Below are 12940 nucleotides of genomic sequence, written 5' to 3'. Positions count from 1 at the left end.
TGAAAGATATCTATAGCGGCTCCACAGCCACCATAGTCCTCCATAAAGAAAGCAACAAAATCCCAATAAAGAAAGGCGTCAGGCAGGAAGATACGATCTCTCCAATGCTATTCACAGCGTCTTTACAGGAGGTATTCAGAGACCTGGTTTGGGAAGAAATGGGGATAAAAGTTAATGGAGAATACCTTAGTAACTTGCGATTCGCTGATGATATTGCCTTGCTTAGTAACTCAGGGGACCAACTGCAATGTACGCTCACTGACCTGGAGAGGCAAAGCAGAAGAGTGGGTCTAAAAATTAATCTGCAGAAAACTAAAGTAATGTTTAACAGTCTCGGAAGAGAACAGCAATTTACAATAGGCAGCGAGGCACTGGAAGGCGTAAGGGAATACATCTACTTAGGGCAGGTAGTGACTGCGGATCCGGATCATGAGACGGAAATAATCAGAAGAATAAGAATGGGCTGGGGTGCGTTTGGCAGGAATTCTCAGATCATGAACAGCAGGTTGCCATTATCCCTCAAGAGAAAAGTGTATAATAGCTGTGTCTTACCAGTACTCACCTACGGGGCAGAAACCTGGAGGCTTCCGAAAAGGGTTCTACTTAAATTGAGGACGACGCAACGAGCTATGGAAAGACGAATGATAGGTGTAACGTTAAGGGATAAGAAAAAAAGCAGATTGGTTGAGGGAACAAACGCGAGTTAATGACATCTTAGTTGAAATCAAGAAAAAGAAATGGGAATGGGCAGGACATGTAATGAGGAGGGAAGATAACCGATGGTCATTAAGGGTTACGGACTGGATTCCAAGGGAAGGGAAGCGTAACAGGGGGCGGCAGAAAGTTAGGTGGGCGGATGAGATTAAGAAGTTTGCAGGGACGGCATGGCCACAATTAGTACATCCCCGGGGTTGTTGGAGAAATATGGGAGAGGACTTTGCCCTGCAGTGGGCGTAACCAGGCTGATGATGATGATGATGATGATGATGATGATCTATTTATTTAAACCTACAATGGCTACACGAGTGTAGGTAGTGTAGGAAGTCGCCATTTTTCTTAACTGGTGTAGAAAAAGCGTAGCTCCGCCCACCTATACGAAGCCATCCTTTATAGCACTCATGTGGCATGAAAACTACATTTTTTGCACTGTGGTTTCGATGTGTGTAGGTAGCAGACCACAATTAAGCTCGCGTCGCACACGCATGGCGCCATTTTGCCTACCACTGTCGGCGCTCATATGGTGACGATAGTGAAGATTCGCGGCAGGGACGGGCAGCGAAGTGGGGGCGTGACCGTGTGTCGCAGACTGTCGCAGGTGAAGGTGACTTAATCTTTCAAGAAGGCAAACTTATCTTACTCGAGGATGGTGCAGGCTCTTTTAGACTCCGCGCTGTATTATATGCATAAAGAAGTTGTCTTCGTGCGCTGCGCGTTCGCAATGTATATAGCTGCAATTTGTCTAGATTTGTTGCTGAAAGGAAGCTCGTACATTGGCTCTTAGTCTCACGCAAGGGCATATACGAAGCCAGTAAGTGCGAAGTCTTGAAAAGTGCGAAACGGGCGCTTTTCGTTTGCTTGTGTAGAAGACGACATGCAGTCTGCTCTGATTGGCTACAGCCCAGTGAACCAAGGGCAGCACACGACGTCATAGCCTCTGGCCGAGACAACACTAGTCTGCACGAGACTACACGAAGCGTAGGCAAAAGAAAAATAGCCTTACTAATATTTATATCTCTAAAACCACACTCCACATATTGTACATGCACACATGTTTCATGAGCCAATCACAGCAAGAATACTTCGCTTTACCTAGATGTCAACTGGAGCTGAGTCTGCCTGTTTCCTTTTTTTAAATTTTTAGACAGTTACCCGTACCTTATGATTGCCGTGACGCGTTATATCAGCTCCATGTAAGAGGTACAGCTGCGGTGGTGAATACAGACGCCGTGTTGCTGGAACGCATGACTGCGTCGTAGCCGTCACCGTAAAGGAGGAGCCAGCCACATGAGCGCTCGAACGCAAGCATCAGTTTCTGCGTTTGCGGCGAGACCGTGAGCCAGCAAACAGATTCCCAGTACTTTCGAAAGGTGTGGTAACTTTCTTTTATAGCTTCGCCGTGGTTAGATGTATCGGTTGCGCAGACTGGCATTCACATTTGTTTTAAGCAATATGTCAAACAATAATCGAGCAATATGTGCCCTTAACTGTAACAATTTTCGACCGAAACCGAACGTGCCGAATGTTCTAAGGAAAGAAAATATTAAACAATCTACTCGATGACTTCCGCTAAAAAAAAAAGAACGCATTCGATTTGTATTCGAAATCGCGACTAAATAGAGAATGCAGCTGGTCGGGAGTGCAATGGCCGAGAACCCTCTCTGCACGCTGTTTGTTATCTTGAATCCGGACTGGACCGGCTCGTTTCTCTGCAAACGCTTGTCGTAAACGCAAGGCAGGTGCTTTGTACTCACCATAAAAGCAAGAAGGACGGAGGAAATTGAAGCACGTGTCAAGAAGGTGACGGATGTAGTGGATTCTTTCAATGAACGCCGCAGATGTATTGTTTGGCGTCCCCGGTTTGGGAATCCGGAACGATCATCGTAATTTTTTTTATTTGTTGAATGAAACACTTTCACTTCTCTCTTTTTAATTATTTTCTTCCAGCACAGAAGTTAGACTTCGGATATTTTCCTAATATATACTGTTTTACACCTGAATTCCGCTATTCGGTTCACTTGAAAGCGTTTAACTTCTTTCACGTGCGTACTTACCAATTTTAATAATACTGTTAGATAATATAAGAAATTCCATAAGGAGGCTGTCCTGTACCTCTAGCTTGCCCCATCTAAGATGGCCGCGGTCCCGCTGACAGCCCTTTTAAAGCTAAGACACGCGTTTCGGAAGCTTGGATGAGGTGCGAACGAGAGGCGCCATGCATGACGTCAATGGTCCACTTGTTGGCACTTACAGTTCTTGCGCGGGGTGCGCCATCTCTGATAAGTCAGGCGAGATGACGCAGTGATGTCGCAGGTTTTGCGTAAGCAGAAAAACCGGCGAAGAGTGAATGAAAGACTCGAAATCTTTCTTCGGTTAACTTGTACCCAGAAGGCAGATCAACACCTTACTGACGACAATACCAGCGAGTGGCGGTCACACGTCGCAGAATCGAATACCGCCGCTCAAGTTCATTCGCTACTTTATGCACATGTCATCGCGCATTCCAGGTCAGTCGGCGGTGCTCGCGTAAATTGCGAAAACGTACCGTGCTTTTGCGTCGCGCGTAGAATCAGATTAAACGTGGCTTTCGCGCTGTCGAATAGGCGACAACGTTCACGAAGATTCTGATGCAGCCAGAGCTTTTTGAACGAGTGCGTCAACACGATAACGATGGTAACTCTGCCAAAGGTGGCAAGAACGCACGCGTGATCGTACGTAACAACCTATGATTGAACGGCGTGATATTTAATAGGACATGTTTCATATGTAATCTTGAACAAGGGACACAACATAATCTTTCCGTGGCTTCCAGGACATTGTAACATCAGCGGGAATGACCACACCGACGAAGCCACCCGATCTGCACATGAAAGTGTGCAGATCGTGTGGTCAACGAGTCTTCATTCCGCTTTCGCGAACAGACGCTGCGGCTGAGCTGCGATTGATGTCCCGTGAGTGTACCTTGCCCCTGTGGGACTCGAATGTTTTCATCATGTGTCGGTTGCGTTCGTTGTCTCCGGACATACGGATGCACCTCCCGCCTGGATTACCACGACGTGAACAGACCATGCTCTACCGTCTGTGGCTAGGCGTTGCCTTTACAAACTCATATGCTTTCCTTATAGGAATGGCCAACAGTCCCACGTGCAACACATGTAACATCGACGAGACACTGCACACATTATCTGTGTCTGCCCACGGTACAGGGCTGAGAGACAAATGTGCAGAGTACTGGACCAGTTGGACAATCGTCCACTTTCAGAACTGAAAGCTTTAGACCAATGCTCCGAAAGATCATCCGCGCTGAAGGATTTACTCGCGCTATTAAGGTTCTTGCGGTCCACAGCGCTTCGCGACAGACTCTAAGAATGCCGCCCCCTACCGCTGTGTAGTGTACGCGCTTTGTTCGTGCTTGTCTCCCTTTCTTTCTATCTCCCCCTTTCACTCTGTTTCTCTTTTTATCCCACTTAATTCTTCCCCCTGCGCAGGGTAGCCAACCGGAACTACCTCTGGTTAACCTCCCTGCCTTTCTCTGCATTATTTTCTCTCTATCTCTCTCCTGAACTCTGCATGTTGTATGATGGAACCACTCAAGAGATAAGGAGTAGCTAAGATAAGAATTGCGCGCCAACATCTCCTTATACCATATAAATAAAAAAAAGGGCATGCATGTTTGATTCTTACCCTTATATAAGAGACAAGCTTCTGTTGGGAACAGCACCCAGAGAGTCTGACGTGAGGCATACGTAAGCATTACGAGTACCAGGCATTGAAAAAGCCGAATCTCCCGAAAAATTGGTTACGTGAACATTGGATAGAAACTTGGATCAAGCATAGAAAACAGGGCGTGCTTGACTGGTACACTGGGCGTTATGTCAAATGCGAGAGGAATATTGCGAAATTACCAAGCGCTAATGCTTTATTTGCTATGATTTCTTTTTCTGCCGAGCCTCTGCACTGCCTTGAGATGACGATCTCCCTGTCACATTCTTTTCCAGCAGAAGTCCGCTTACGTCCTTGTAGTACACTGACCTCTGATACTCCGAAAAGTATATAGGGAACTTCAACTGCAACAAATCGCGGCAGATCCATGCAGCGCACCTTGTTGGAATCTGCATACAGCGAAGCTTTGTTTAAATTCGCAAAGGGCGCTGAAACCTGCGTTCTCCTGGCCAAGGCAAGGTCATACCGAAGGCACTTGCTCAAAACTCCATCATGCACGTTACAAGCTGTCAGGTGGGTGAGCATGTGCTCTTGCGCACCCGTGCTACACAATGTGACAAATGCGGCGATCATCTAAGAGAGCTAGCTGGCTTTGGCACCGTGCAAGTGCACATCAGTTTGTGGCCCAGTGGTTATGACACCCGGCTTCTGTATTGGGAGGCCGAGGTTTGATTCCACCGTCGGGAACCTAAGTCGTTCTTTTTTAAGTGTGAGCTTCTGGGCAAGACAGCAGCAGCAGCCACGGTCAGGAAAGCCCGGGAGGATTCGCAAGCTTCGCTTTAAAAGCGCACGGCCCAGTCTCTCTTAAACCCGACGAGAACTGTCCCCCGAGGAGCGTAGTTATGCCTCGTACGGCTTACCCAAAGTTCAAACGCGCAAGGCAGTGAATAAAAATAAAACTGTTGTCCTCTAGTTTCAGAACCTCAGAGTTCCGCAGATCAACTAGAACGCTCAAGATAATGTGTTTGGTCGCCGGCTTATTGGTCTGCGAGACACACTGTACCCACAAGAAGTATTTCGGGGGCAAGCAATAGCAAACAGAAGTTTTGATGGACTTGCAGGGCAAAGGGAATATGCAAAAGGGATTTTAAGCTGAGATGGATTCGAATAAATGGTATTTTTCCATAACGATTGCTTTAAGCAACAGTCTGCAAGTTAATAATGAGGTTCGGCCATTCTTCGAAACTCTAGCATCAGCCTGAAACGGTGGCTAGGAATTGAGCGTGGGTGTTTCTGTACATCACTGTAGTGCGCATACATTCGCGTGCATGCACCATTTCATACGCACCTCTTTCATTTAGAATAAAGCAATCAAGGACAGTCACCCGGCGAACCTCCACAACTTTCGGTGTAAAGCCTCCCTCTTTCTCTTTCGAAGTGCTGCCAGAGCTCCTGCCTGTCCGAGGGGAGAGGGGAGGCAAACAAGAATGGTCAGCCGGGATGCTGACGCAGAAGCTAACCGTTCAGAGTACGGTTTCTGAATGGTCCCAGTAAAGACTGACACGTTATTTTGACAAATGGGCGTACCTGTGGAGTAGTACGGACAGACGGTCCGTCAAGCTCGTCACGTACTACGTGCGGAGGGAGCGGCAGTTTACGTGTGTCATATATGGTGCTGATGGCCGTATCCTTATCGCAGACGATGAAACACGTCTACGTCATGACTGCGCTTGCCGCTGCAGACTGGCGTTGGTTTCTTCTTATGTTCTCGTTCTCGTTGTTTTTGCCACTCTTCGTATTCAGCGGCTATTTCTCGAAAAAAAAGAAAAGAAACGCGAACGCAAAATCATTTCATTTCAGAAGTATTCCTCTGGCGTTAGAAGGAGCTTCAATCGAGTCGAGCTCCTGTGCGGGTACACGTAGTACCAGAGCCCAATATTTAAAGATATTCTTGCTAACCCTCTGCAATTTAAAGGGAAAAGAAATGGCGCGGACAGCTTGCACTGACTGCGCGCACTTCTGTCCTTAGAGTACTGCATACAGTGCAATGTCGATCGCAAGGCAGTCGCAGAAAGCTATTGTTTCCCGTTTTATCTAGTCAATCACGTTTTTTGCTTACCTTCAACCTCGACTTTATCTGCGGGCTGTTTTACACGTGTTGCAAATCTGTGCTTATCGGTCTCCTTACCCATTACGCCATTGTTTTCGAGTTTGAACAATGCACCAACCGGCGCACTTCACTACGCTCTTACGCTTTTCAAATGCTGGCAACGTGACAATGACAAGAAATTACTTGCAATCCTATCACATACTTAGATGTTATCTTTCTACGTAAGCATGCCTGAGTGGAAGCGACGCTACTTCCAAGAAACCGTTATCTCCGTCGTTTGTCTGCAATCACATTAAAGGAGTAGCACCCATTGGGGCGTACATTTGTCCCACAACGATAATCATCATCTTCCTTGCCTGCCTTGCCTTTCTTGAAAATGCTGAGCTCGCTACTTTCCTATCGAGAATGCTATACGTCACTCTGATAACGCGCGTGCCGTTCGTCACTTGGAAATGCCGGGCTCGCAGCGTTAAAAAAAGGAAATGCGGGCAAGACAGATGTCAATTACTGTAGTGGGACAAGATACACACCAAAGGGCGTGAACTTTTTGAAGAGTGACGGCTGCGAACATCGAATGTAAGCCTCGAACGGAACATCGACGCGTCCGTTCCTTAATTACTTCTGCAAGATCTCTGACGTAAGGGTAAGCCGTTATAACCTTCGAATGAATACATATCTTCCATCCATTCCTGCTCGCTGTATCCCCGCCACGCCATGCATTCAAGTTCCACCAACACTTTCGTTTCAGCCTCAGTTGCTAGGGGACTGCCGGGTTCTGAGAAAACCCCATGAAAGAGGATATACTCTGATCGCACGGAGGCGCAGGGCCGTGGCGCAGTGGTTGCGTGGTCGCGTTATCGTCGCGGATGATCACTTAGCATGACGCGTATCTTTATAACAGGCCGTCCGCAGTCGTGCGAGGTTATAAGATCGCCCGGCCACGCGCAGTGCGCTGCGCCCAAGGCTTCGCCGGATCCGGACGGCAGCGATTCGAGACGGATATAGCGGTGCGTGGATGCGCTCGTGTCTTCGCCGTGACGGGACGTCGCTCATCGCCACTGGAGAAACATTTTAGCGTCGTTTAAAAGAGATTACCGTTCAATCAGCGTTCTGGTAAGTCTCTCGGTAGGAGATTTTGATTATTGTATATTACGTTGCGCTGCGACCAATTAGATTTAAACCTTTTCCTACTATTATTTTCTTTTCGCTAAGAACTATCAAGAATTACTAATCTTCAGAAATATACGCAGTGAAGTTTGTGTGAGAGAAAAAAAGGTAAAGGAATCGCTGAAAATTTTCGTTTCAGTGTTTATTATTTAGAAAAACTCAACAGAAGAAGCACGCTCCACTGCGATGGTGGTGTAGGTAACCTCGACTTTTCTGCAATTGTTAGAACCAAAATAAGCGCAATTCGTCGCTTTTGTGTACTTTGCAAATTAATAAAATCATGCGTGAGCCGCATGTTTGAAATCCTCAACTCATTCTGGAAAAGCAGACACGCTGTTATTACTCAATGTGAGGTGTCGGCGGACAAAAAATAAATGCGCTTGTTCACCCTCAGGTGTTGTTATTCCGCTATATTATTCTGAGAAGTTACCCAAATGGCCCGAGTGACCACTTTTGCGTCACGACAGCCACAAGGCAAAATGTTGCCTGACGACGACGCCGCATTCAGATAGCGATTCCTCAATTACAAAGCGTTCTCAGCTTGAATAATCAGCACTTCGTAGTAGTGCCACCTAGGTTTTACATGAGTGGAAACAAGCACGTTCTCATGAGCACAACTGCAGGTTCTCGCATGACATAGGTGTGTGCGACGATGCGTAGAAGGCGAGGAAAGTGATTTTCAATAAGGACAGGGGGACGTGTACGTACAAGCCGTGTAGGGAGAAGGTCTCGTCAACGGTAAGGGGAGTAAACTTTAATGATATTTCGAGCTATTGTACTCCGGTGCCTCTCCGCCTATATGATATTGTTACGTTACAGAATCTGCCACCTCTGTTGCACAATTTGTGCGCAAATCTCGCGTGATCGTATACGGGGTCGCGTCATCAGTCGCGACCTTGACCCACTTATTGCCAGATTTCGACATCGGAAAAAGGGCCGAGCAGATCGACGCGATAGAATGGTTCTGAGCGCACATAGATCGGGTGAAGGCGTCAAGAGGGCAGCACAGCAGGTTTTTTTGCGGCGCTGACAGAGCGCACAGGCTGCAGCGTAGCGGTGCACAGAGCGGTACACGCCTGGCCAGTAAAAGCGGCGCCGTACGTGGTCGTAAGTGCCCGCAACGCCGAGGTGGCCTGCAGTAGCGGCTTTATACAACTCCTCAAGAACTGATGTCCGGAGATGACATGGCACAACACGTAAATGTTCTGGTCCTTCAGGGCATAAGCTGCGACGGTAGAGAACGTCGTCGTAGAGCACGAACATGCGCAGCGTGGGCTCCCAATGTCCTGAATTTAGACGATCGATCAGAACACGTAAGCAGTCATCACGCCGTTGTCAGTGCGGATGTCGTGCAGATCAGAAATGGCCAGGAGGCAGTAGTCGGTGTCATGTCAAGACGGCTTTATAACGCCTTTAGTCAAGATCATATCGACTTCTCGTTGTATCGCTTGTCGTTCAGCATGTGAAACACTGTACGGCCGGCGGCGTATCGGATTGGCGTCTCCGGTGTAAATAGCATGGGTGGCCACTGATGTCTGGGCTAAAAGGTGGCCGTCTAGGTAAAAAAATGTCCCGGTAAGTTTCCAAGAGACGGTGGAGGTCAGCAGCTTGCGACGGAGCACGATCACGCGCAATCACCTTGCTAAATTCGTCTGTAAGAGTCGGTAAATCGGAGGTTCCTGTTGAGGGCAACGAAATTTTGGCGTCAAGAGCCGATATCTCGCAATCGTTCCCAGGCCAGATGTCGCCAAGGACATGCCTCTGGGAAAAATTTGAGTGGAGCAGTTAAAATTAAGGAGAGGGGCGAAGTCTGATTGCCTGCAACAGTGAGCACGGTATGGGAAACAGCTAAATTTCTTTCAAGCAGTATGTCAGCGGTGGAATATAGTACACAGACGCCGTCAGGAACAGATAGGAACGACAGTGAGGTGACGTACTGCGTAGTGTCTTCAGGCGACAGGCGGATGTCTTCGGGAGAGCATAACCATGGTTGCGTGACTGGTGGACTATATATAGCAGCCATGGGGCTGTTCTAGCTGAATGACACTAGACGCGCAATGAAAGATGGCAGGATGGCACGATAAAAAGTCGAATCCGAGTATAACGTCGTAGAGACATTGTTCCAAAACGGCAAACAAAGGAGTCGTTAGGCGCCCTGTAATGCCAATGCCAGCGGTGCACATACCAAGCACGGTAGGCATTCCTCCGTCGGCGACGCGGAGGGTGCGTGATCCAGCGGGTGTAGAAACTTTGTTTAGGCGTCGGCGCAATCGGGCACTCATCACGGATACGTGCGCGTCAGTGTCAATGAGTGCTGGGACACTGAAGGCACCAACTAAAAGGTCCATCAAGTTATGTGTGGTCGGCAAAGTGGTCAGAGGGTTTTGCGGTCGAGTCGTCAATGCAGCGTCACCTCCGGGAGTTGCATCACTTAGTTTTCTGGAGAAGGGCGTCGGGGCTGCTTCGGGGATGGTGGGCGAGGAGCCTGCGGCGATAGGGACCATGATGGTCGACGAGCTGGTGGTGAACGGGACTGGTGACGTCGGAATGACGACGAAGGACAATTCCAAGGAGCATGAGGGTCACTTTTCGTCTGTTGTGGTGCCAATTGAGGCAGGTAACAATGTTCGCTCTGTTCGGGGCGGTAGTAACTGGTGAATGGCGGTCGCAGAGGGGAGGAGACAGTACGGTTGTACTATGGCGAGCAACGTGACCGATACTCCGGCAGGCAAAACAGATTGGCCGATCGCCTGAGGTTAGCCACTCGGCTGGATTTCGGTAGCATGCAGGATACCGCGGACCAGTCGATGGACCTGTAGCATGAGACAGCTGTGAAGCGGCAACGGCACATATAGAATGAACTCCAAGGTTACCTAGTTCTTCGCAGACTATTTTTGCCTTCACAAATGATGCTGCAGGCAAGTTGTTCGACTCACTGGGGCGGGAAAAAGGGACTGCAGGAGCCATGGCCTCAAGTTCTCGCCGTACTATCGACGTCAGGTCATCTGATCATGATGGTGGCTGCAGTCCTATCCTGTCGTCACAAGAGGATGTCGCGGCTGTGTTCGGCAGACGAGCTAACGGCATTGCAATGTGGCAACTCTTGGCCTGCTCAAAGCGTTCTGTTCTGTCCTGTACTGTTCCACAATTTTTTGCACATGAGCAGGTTGAAAGCATCGTCGTCGATCCCCTTCAGTACATGCCCAAACTTGTCCGACTCATACATATCGCTGTCTGCCTTACGGCACAGAGCCAGCACGTCCTGAATTTAAGAGACGTATGATCCTGTGGACGTGTGGGTGTGGTTCGCTAGTTCTTTCTTAGCGGCGCTCTTCCGCCCGGCGGGACGTCCGAACAAGTCTGCTAGCTTCTGTTTGCAATTTACCAGTTGTTAAGCTCTTCCTCGTGGTTGTCATACCACACCTTCGCCGTGCCTCGTAGGCGGAAGATCAAGTTAGCCAACATAATCATCGGGTCCCATTTGATGTGGGCTCTTATACGCTCATACGTGGCGATCCAGTCTTCCAACTCGAGGTGATCGGTGCCACAGAACGTTCCTGGATCCCGCGGGTGAGCCAGCACAATCGTCGGGGTCGTAGGCGTTTATGTGGGCCGTGCCATGTCGGGTCCTCATTTGTCCGTCATGTCGTGCAGTCCGAGGCGACGACCACTGCGGACCTACGTTGTTGTTTCTCGTGGGTACACCGGACCTCCACCAATTTGTTACGTTGCAGAAGTCACATATAACGATGTATTTACAATATTTACAAGAGAGACAACGATGCATAAAAAGATGGCTGTCGAGACCGATTCCACCTACACACGTTAAATCGTCTTCTTCCGACTTGAGCCACTCTTGGTTGCGTCGTAACAAAATGGGGTCTACCGAAAGGCTTGTCACTGAAGCGATGCGAGCGACGACGGCACGATGTTATTAAAGGAAAGAATTTGTGCGGGAAAGCCAAATCTGACAACGGGGGTGATTGTCCCAAATGACAATGAACCTTGCTCTCGTCTACTGCTACTGCAATATTTCTATCGAAGCTTTTGTGTTTTCGTTTCACTCAAACAGTAAGTTGAGACCCGGAAGGGCATTGTCCAGATTGTCAAAAGACAAAAGAGGGATCAGCAGGCAACAACGCAAGAACAATGGCGAAGAAATTGAAAATGAACGGTGCTAGAAAAAAAAAACGAGACTAGAGGTGGCCATCAGTAAAGACGTGGAAAAACGTGGCAGAAGACGCGAAAAGCAAACCAGGTAGTCGGCACCACGTAGACGGGTGCAAGTACCGAGCGGAAGGCGTGAAGTATAGAAAGAGTGCAGGGTATTCGCATTGCCACACTGGTGTGGGTCCAACGTTAGCATTTAACGTTGCTAAAAGTATCAGCTACGATCTCCTATGCTCTTGACCTGATCGCGCCCACGGGGACCCAGCAGCGGAGGCCGGTTTCCGTAAGTGGCCTTCCGCGCTCATCATAGTGCACACGACACCAGTGATCATGCGTTATTTTCTCGGTCGAGAACTTCCGTATCATCTGGGTAACGCATCCGGAGGAGGTGCCTCGACCATAAATGAAGCAAATTTCAAGGTACTTTGAGAGTGGACAGGCATCACATTGGCAATGTCTTCGCCCGAGTAGTTTTCAGAAGTGTCTTGTATCACTGAAGTTTTCAAGAGCAACAATTTACCTTGAAAGCTGTTGGCCTTTTCGACCAAGCTGAAAGCGGGTGACCAACGTCCATTCACCGTGTTTCCCTTCGTTTGCACATATCGCGCGACAAGCAACACTATCTGTCTGTTTGTGTTGTTCCGCTCTTCACTATCGCACCGTTGTCTCTCTGAAACCGCGTTGCCCACTGATGTAAAAAATTCGATGCAGCGAATTGAGCAATGTGATATGGTACTAATATTCCGTGTGTAGTGGGTAACATGCATGTGGCGCTGTGCGGACTGCCACCGCTGCAGCGCGAGACCGGTTTTAGGTGGTCGCGGGGCGCCCACGAAGGCTGGATAGCGCCGGCGGCAGAAGCACGCTACATGTCCCGGTGTACCGCAGGCATAGCATATTGTGCGGTTGTCAGCAGTTCGCCAAGGATTTGTACCAGGCACGTACCCAGGATTTTTTTTCGGGGGGGGGGGGGCCACCACCTTCATCATCATCATCATCATCATCGTCGTCGTCGTCCTCGTCGTCGTCGTCATCATCATCATCATCAGCCTGTTTTTAGTCCACTGCAGAACGAAGGCCTCTCCCTGCGATCTCCAATTACCCCTGTCCTGC

At 48.8% G+C, this 12940-nt stretch overlaps 1 protein-coding gene and 1 long non-coding RNA gene across 3 annotated transcripts in view; one reads left to right on the top strand and one right to left on the bottom strand.

Moving 5' to 3' along the window:
• The window catches only part of LOC135914277 (uncharacterized), a 241449-nt gene that overhangs the window by 109432 nt on the left and 119077 nt on the right, over window positions 1-12940 (bottom strand). The gene's annotated exons all lie outside the window — the stretch shown is intronic.
• LOC139054988 (solute carrier family 22 member 7-like) overlaps window positions 7391-12940 on the top strand; it is a 29121-nt gene continuing 23571 nt past the window's right edge. The window contains exon 1 of the mRNA XM_070532693.1: window positions 7391-7603. The gene's annotated coding sequence lies outside the window, so the exon portion shown is untranslated. The remainder of the gene's footprint in view (window positions 7604-12940) is intronic.

This window comes from Dermacentor albipictus, chromosome 1 (genome assembly GCF_038994185.2).
Source record: "Dermacentor albipictus isolate Rhodes 1998 colony chromosome 1, USDA_Dalb.pri_finalv2, whole genome shotgun sequence".
NCBI lineage: Eukaryota > Metazoa > Arthropoda > Arachnida > Ixodida > Ixodidae > Dermacentor > Dermacentor albipictus.
The sequence above is the reverse complement of the archived record's forward strand: the minus strand, read 5'-3'. Positions and strand labels throughout refer to the sequence as shown.